The sequence below is a fragment of the Solanum verrucosum genome, unplaced genomic scaffold (genome assembly GCF_900185275.1).
Source record: "Solanum verrucosum unplaced genomic scaffold, falcon-dt-bn FXZP01000687.1, whole genome shotgun sequence".
Classification (NCBI taxonomy): domain Eukaryota; kingdom Viridiplantae; phylum Streptophyta; class Magnoliopsida; order Solanales; family Solanaceae; genus Solanum; species Solanum verrucosum.
Genome location: NW_026020625.1, coordinates 41,677 through 50,303, shown reverse-complemented (window position 1 = coordinate 50,303; position 8,627 = coordinate 41,677).

The window sequence follows — 8,627 nt, the reverse complement described above, 5'->3', positions numbered from 1 at the left end:
GTCTATCTTTCCACTTTTGAATCCATTTTCCAGAAGAAATTTAGACAACCTTTCATACTAAGCTATGGGAGCCTTTTTCAGTCGATAAAGAGCCTTGCCTAGTTTCAGCACATGATTTGGGTAGTCGACATCCACAAAGTCAGGCGGTTGCTTCACATAGACCTCTTCCTTCAAGTAGCCATTTAAGAAAGCATTTTTTACATTATTTGAAATAACTTAAATTCCATGAATGCTACAAATGCAACAAGTATTTTGATAGCCTCTATTCTAGCCACATGAGCAAATGTTTCACCAGTCAATGCTCTCTTTTTTATTATATCCCTGAATCACCAATATTGATTTGTTTCTTATGATGACACCATTTTCATCTAGTTTGTTTCTGAACACCCATATGGTCCCTATGATAGTTCGGTCAGGAGGTCTAGGTACCAGGTGCCATACTTTACTCCGCTCAAACTGACGAAGTTCCTTTTGCATGGAGTTTACCCAATCAACATCTTTCAAAGCTTCCTTGACATTTTTGGGCTTAATATTAGATATAAACGCTGAGAATTCCACAAGAATTCTAATTTTGGATATGATTTGCATTCCAGAGTTCAATGGAAATATGAGATTATCAAGAGGATGAGAGGACTGATGCTTCCACCCTGACTTAGCATTCAAGGGTCAAGGTTGATCTACTTACTCCTTTTCATTTTTAGAATCATCATTTCTAGGTTGAGGTGAATCCTCAAGATCGGCATTGTTATAACTGAAAAGTTATGGTGAATTCCGTTTTCAGCACAAAAATTGTCAAACTTTGCATTTTCAAACTCAGTTCCATGATCAGACATGATCCCTGCAATCTTGCAGTTTGTCTGAATCATTTTGACAAAAATCATCAGCACATCATATGTCTCATCCTTGGACTTGAGAAACATAGTCCAAGTGAACCTTGAGTAATCATCCACTACCACCATAATATACTTCTTTCCACCTCTACTTTGAATTTTCACAGGCCCACACAGATCCATGTGGATTAACTCGAGAGGTCTTGAGGAACTTACTTGCTTCTTTGATTTGAATGAGGATCTGGTATGTTTACCTTTGACACACACATCACACACCTTGTCATTACTGAACTTCAGTTTGGGTAAGCCACGAACCAGGTCCCTGGAAACAAGTTTGTTTAACAAATAGGAGCTCACATGACCAAGTCTTCTATGCCATAAGTTGGCTATTTTCACTTTGGGCACTGAGACAAGTTAGATCATCTCCTTGAGCAGTATCTAGGGGTGGCAGTTGGGGTAGGGCAGGGAAGGGTGGGGTAGGGCACACTCTTAATAGGGCAGGGCAGGGAAATATCTATATAGGGCGGGGCAGGTAAAGATTATTTATTTAAAATACATAACGGGGCAGGGCGGGTAACTGGTTGTTTGCGGTTTTCTCGAGAATACAAAAGAGTAGAGATATTTCTGAAAATTGGCAAGCCAAAAATATAGCTTTTGGAATATATTACAATGTAGCAAGTGTCAAAGTCACTACACTATGAAACTGTTTGGTATGTTTTTATTATGAATCTATTTAATTTGATATACTATAATTAATTATGACCAGCAAATAAAGTTTCTAGTGAAAAATAATAATATTAATAGATATTTGAAAAACAATTGCAATACTAGTGTTAAAACTTAAAAAGTTATCAAAAGAAGTTAAACGAAAATTCATTCTTCAAAGTAAAAAATAAATAAGAAAAATGGAAAATAACATAAATGGGGAGAGGCAGGTCTTAGCAGGATGGGTTAGGGCAGGGAAATTTTTTAAATAATGTTAAACGGGGCAGGGTAGGGCGGGTCAAAATCTTGGCAGGTCAAGGCTTGCCCCGCCCTATTGCTATTCCTAGCAGTATCCAGGTAAACCATATACATATTCTTGCGTCTGCAGGCAATTAAAATCACCTCCTTTGTTGACAGATTAGTAACAATGTACTTTTCTGATAGAAATCTAACCTCATTGCCCTTATCACATATTTGAGACACGCTGAGAAGACTATATTTTAGTCCACTTACATAATAGACATTCTCAATAGAGTGTTCAAACGATTTTCCAATTCTTCCAACTCCAAGAATATAACCCTTCTTTCCATTACCAAAAAAGACACCTCCACCTTAAAGTGTCTTGAGTGAAAGGAAGTTTTCAGTTTTCCAGTCATATGCTTTGACCATCCACTGTCCATGAAACAACACTGACTACTACTTCCTCCACTCCCTTGCAACAAAGATCAACTGTTAGACTTGGGAACCCATTTTAGTCTGAGTCCCCAGTAAACAGATAGAGGCATAGAGGCATGATGAGAGAATTTTTTTCCAATGGGGCAGAATAGTCTCTCATATTAGAAGTTCTAGAAATGGGAGCAGGTCCTTTGTTCTGTGTAACTTTCTGTCTTGAGTAGACAAAGAGTTTTTCTTGAGACCTCTTAAAGGTTGGACAATCCTTCTTCAGATGACCATTGCAACCACAATGAAAGCACAACAAATTGTCAGACACAGACACATACTTGATGTGAGGGTTATAGGGAGGACTAATGTTCAAGCTTCCTAAACCCTTCCCATTACTTTGACCTGACTAGTATTGGAAAGTAATTTATAAGAGTTGGTCCATTTCAGAGATTTTTTCAGTTCTTCTCTGAGACCGACTAGGTCCCTCTCCATTTGGTTATTTCTCTCCAAGGCCAATGCAAGTCTAGTTTCAACAGTATTCAATCTGGTTTCTAGCTCTATTTGCAAGTTACTGGCCTCTCCCTTTCCTCTGCCACATTTCTCACTTAACATCTTTAGTTTTTCCCTAAGTTCTAGGTTTTCACTCTCCAGAAGTGTCAATTGTTGTTCCGTAATCGACATATGATAAACCAATGCTACCTTTTCTTCATGGAAGATATCTAGGTTGTTGTTCATCAAGTCCTTTTCAGTTGTTAACTCGATAATAATAGAGTCAATCAAAACAGCTGCTAGATTCCTCAACTTTCTAACAGAGTAAACATTCAAGTTTTGTTTAAGGTCAAAAAGAGTTACCTCTTCCTCAACTTCTTCATCATCAGATTTTTCCATGAAAGCAAACATGGCATCAAACACATCTTCATCATCTTTAAATGCAAGCATGGAAGCATCTTCAGGATGTTCTGACTCTTCTGAGTCACTTGAGGAATCACCCAGACAGCAAGAGCTTTCTTCACAGCATTGTCAACAATAACTTTTCTTCCTTTCTTATCAGGGATTGGATCCCTTCTCCTGTCCTTATCTCCTACGGGTCTTGGGTGGTCTTTGTGTTCGACCTTGAGCATAGGAAAGTCTCTGGTGAAATGCCCTGGCTTTCCTCAATTTCTCACGCCAACTCCTTGATCCTTTTGGAACAGTACATGAAACTAGCACCTTAGACAAACTCATCCATCTTGACTCACATCCCATTATCATGTAAGTTCTAAAAAACCTGGACAACCATAACCAGTCCCAACACTTAAATCATACACCAGACTCCTATCATCTGCCTAACTTAACAACCACCATTTTAATAAACCAACAACATCATGATAAATAGAACCATAATTTACAAACAACTAAAGAATTGAGTCCCTATAAACTCAACCCAGTAATTAAAACAATTATAATCACAAGTATAACATAGTACAGACTCCCAGCCCTCACCTTGGATTCATATGCACGACCCACATGTATCAACAATCACGGATACATAGACTTGCCGTCACAATATCTTGAAATGAACCAATACCTAGAATCAACCATTGCATAAAACATGTCACACATGAGCACAAATGCAAATACATGGTCCTCCCATGGAACCAAAACATATATACCTGGTCCTCTCTGTTATACCTCATTTTAACTCACGTCAAATAGGGTACAACATATTGGTGATTCCTAAATTAATTAACTTAAGGAGCTGCCACCTAATTATTTTTAAGGTAAATTAGGACACCTAAATATTTAACTAATGTAATGCTAAAGTTGAATCCAACTTATGGTCTACTTAACTTATGTAATTCTAAGTAAGAGTTCTAGTTATCATAAATGAAAGAGGTTAAGCATCCTTAAGATTCACTAAAAATGATTACCAACCAAACTTAGGTTAATTATTAAAACTACAGATTGAGTTCTAAGAAATTGGACAAAGAATTACGTTGGAAAAACACGTCAATGTTAAATCAATTAGCATACTTGAAACTTGAAAACTCTTTGCATTTGAAGCAAAACAACAAAGACTTAAAAAAAAGATTTGTTGCAACTAAAAATAAAGACTCATTGCTTTAGAACTCTTATTTTTGTTTCAAAAGAAATCTAAGTAGAAAAAACATGAATAAGACCAACTCCTAGATATTTTAACTTGGACATTGCCATATCTGAACAAAATTTCAAATGCTCTTCGCATGAAAGAGATAAAAAAATATTCTTTAAGAAAATAATTTCAAACTCTATTTAAAATGTTCGCAAGTCAAGTTATATACAATTAGATTTATAAAACGACTCAAAAAGAAACTAAGACGGATAAGCTAATATAATCTTAAAAAAAATATTCGCTGAAATAATACTAATTACCCCCCTCTAAAGGCAAAGTGTCTAAGATGGATAAGCTAATATAACGTAAAACAAACAATCACAAGAGAAAAGAAAACGATTAATTAACCTTAAAGCGAGCTAACAATGATCAGGTCGATCCTTCTTCTCCCTTATTTTTTTATTGCTTCAACTCGGATGCTTTTCAAGAGGGGGTGAACTGAATGAGGAGATAGACGCGGATTTCAAATATAGCGACAATATCGAGTCTCACAAGGAGACTTCTCGTGGCATCATGAGTCTTTTATAAAGACTCCATTTTCTCCTGTTCATGCAAATAAAGAGAGTACGAAGAGATTAGTAAGATGATTCAACTTTATACAATATCAAATAAATAAAAAATATTTCCAAATAACATCATACGACGAATACACTATCCAAAACATTAAATGACGAACGAGACACGTCTTGCAACTGGCTACTTTGAACCGAACTCAAAATTGATTTAGATTATAACATCTTTCTTAAGCATAAGACAAACTCAAATCTCATCATATTTAAGTTATAACTTCCTAAAGGTTCAAGTGAAAACTTAAGCCATAATCCTTCAAATTTTATATATGCCATTACTTCAAACATAGAAGAAACTTATACATATAACTCCAATACATATCATATCATCATATATCATATATTATTAAGAGTGAGAAGCTCCTAACCTCAAAGTTATATTACCATTTTATCTCTATACTATATTAAAATATTACAAAATATAATAATTAATTAAATAGTAAATAATGAAAGTCATTTTTTCCCACCTTTTCCTATTTAATTACGGTTTTTCACATAATTACTCTCTTAGTATTGTGTACAAATAATAGAGAATTGAAAAGGCATCATGAACTTTCAATTTAGAATTCATGCTTTCTTTCTCCTTCATCAATATCATATTTATCTTGTAATTATATTATTGTACTCCATATGATAAATAATTATGATCATGAACTTTTGCTCGCTAATTGGTCTCGCTATTTCATTCCTGGTTCTCTCTTTCAAGCTTCTTTCCATCATGGGGATTTCTTCTCATTCCGTCCGTTCTGCTAGCTAATCTATTCCCATCCATCTTTACCTCTCCAACTCCACTACTCCTTCAAGGCATGATTATTGCGCCTTAAACCTCTCTCTTGAGAAAGAGCATTTTTTAATGGAGCCTTAGCAACTGAGCTCGTAGGAACAGGGCCCTTCTTCTTTGCAGAAAAGCTTCTGAATTATCATCACATCAGTAGGCGCAGAAAGCAAATCTTGGTACTGACTTATTAAAAATCTCAAAGAGATTGCTTAGACAAATCTTTTTGGGTGAGGCCGTTGTTTCCCACCTTTCTTACCTTTTTTTTGGGCTTCAAATTCTGTGACTCATAAGCCCTTCGTATCTAAAGATAGATGGCTAAAGTTCGGGTTTCACAGTTAACTAAAAAGGTGATCGATTGGCTTGGAAAGGAAAGCAAACCCCTTCATTTCCAAGCTTTATTTCTATCTTAATTTTTCCATCTGGGCCCCTATTCATTCTTTTTGGGGTGTATAAAGCCACAGAGCGATTCAGGCATCTATCTTATTGTATTAACGTAATTGGAAGATCAAGATTTCTCCCTGCCGCTCAAGCGAGATCAGATCGGGCTTTAACGATAACAACTGTAATTGAATCAGGAATGGAAAGACTTCGCTTCAACTCAATAAATGACATCAACTTCGTAAGTGCTAAGGCAAAATATATCACCGAAAGGAAAGGTGATAGGGAGCCTAGCCATTTCACTCTACCTGAGTAATAAAGTGAAAACCCCCCTCACGATCGATTAAAAGGAAAGTCACATAGTCCGCGGCGTCTTTCACTGCATTGCATTTGTCAGGGCTGAATCCCCTTTCTTGAGCGATCGCCTTCGCTCGTTGGCAAAACTCCTTGATGCATGCATCTAGTTTGTTGGGGGTGTCCACCTTTCACATACCCAAGCCGTTATAATTTGTGTGGTGAAAAATACTATCCTTTCATCCCTATAAATACACCAACTTAAACCTCAATCACTCCACCCATTTGAATTTTTTTTTCACTTCTACACTCATATGTTGACTCACTGTTGTTCTAAAAAATTTTCTGGTGGCTATAGTTGATCACTTTCTTACAGCAATCTTAATTATTGTAGTGTTGTTAAACTTCGGCTCAAGAGTTTTACAAAAAAAAAGGCAATTGAGATATATTTAGAATTTTGGGAGTTTTTCTATTGTAATTGAGAGGTATTCTTTTGGCAAGAGCCTTCTTTGTTATATATATGATTAAATAATCCAATGTATTAGTTGAAATTTATTTTTTGGCACTAGGTAGCATGCATTTTTTATGGTATAAGTTGTTGAGTTTAAAAGTAATTATACCCTTTATATTAAACATTGTATTTGATTACTCCAAAAGAAAAAAATTATGTATTAGAAAAAGTAAACAATTAAAAAGTATGAATTATCAAGTGTTGTTGGATAAGTTTGAAGAAGAAGACAAGAGAAAAATACTTCAAGTTACTTTTGATGGGCAATCAATCTTTTCTAATTCATGTGTTTGTAATAGAAAGTTTGAGGCTGATAACTCAACTTTCTTCTTAATTGACATATTTTTACATTATTTAAGCATCCTCATTTGTAATATCATTATGGAGTGTATTACAAACTCTGTGGTGATCAGAAAATACTTAGTTCTCTCTAGCTTTTATTTTCTTCATGCTTGTTAGGCAGTAGATGTTAGGTACTTCATTAGGATTAGTAAGGTAAGGCCTAACCCCCTTGCTTGAACTTATCCTATTGGTATTTTTTATGTTTAATAAAAGGTCACTAGACACTGTCTAGTGGTAAATTTGCCGGAAAAAAAAACAATAAAAATAAGACTTTTATTATGTTTTTGTTAGAGTAACCAATATTCTTATCATAAGAACTAATAAATATATGTATTGTATCGAGGCACTTCCTCACTTTCTTCTTCGTATTTCTTTTCAATTTTTAATTTATCATGTGATTTTTGCTACCTATATTGTAAATTGTGTTTACTTTTCTTTCTGTCACGACCCAAAAATGGACATGATGATACTTGTCTATTCTCACCAAGACAAGTCAGCCTCAACCCAAAAGAAAATGAAAGAAATTCGGAAATACAATATAATAGAACAAGATAAAGGCAGAAAACTTATTCATTCTAATCAATTTCCCAAAACCTAGTTATCACGTGTACAAGCCACTAAATACATAAGAGCGGAATTGAAAAATAAATACAAGTCACAATCTTTGTTTCTCAATTAAAAAAGATCAAGAGAAAGGATGACAAACAATTACCTCTCAAATCCTTCACGAGCCTCGACTATCAGGAGAAAGAGAAGAAGATCACACGGGTCCGAGCTCGAAACCTACACAAGTGTTAGCTATAAGAAGGTAGATCTCAAAGATGTTTCCACCCAATGCATCCTATCAATACAATGATGTATTTTATATCTAAAATTCAAAATAAATATTAGGGAAAATGCATAAGTACCCCCAACCTATGCCCGAAATCTCAGAGACACGCCTAACCTTTACTAAGGTCCTATTACCCCTGAACTTATTTTATATATAATTTTCTACCCCTTTTGGGCCTACGTGGCACTATCTTGTGGGCTCAGCGCGTGTTGACAATTTTTCCAAGAGTAGTGCCATGTAGGCCGAAAAGGGGTAGAAAATTGTATATAAAATAAGTTCGGGGGTAATAGGACCTTATTAAAGGCTAGGTGTGTATCAGGGATTTTGAGCATAGGTTGGGGATACTTATGCATTTTCCCTAAATATTAACAAAAGATGTATCAATTATCTGTTTCTTTAATTCTTAACTCAAACACAAACAAAATAGAACCAACATTTTACGAAAACATAAATGTGAAAATTACTATCCTTTTGTAGGGCAGTTAACTAAGGCGTCAACTTCGACTTCTCGAATCTACTATCTAGAGGTCACAACCTCTTTCAAGACCCAAAGACAGACAAAAAACAAAGAGAAGTTTTGCCCCGTTGAGAACAACA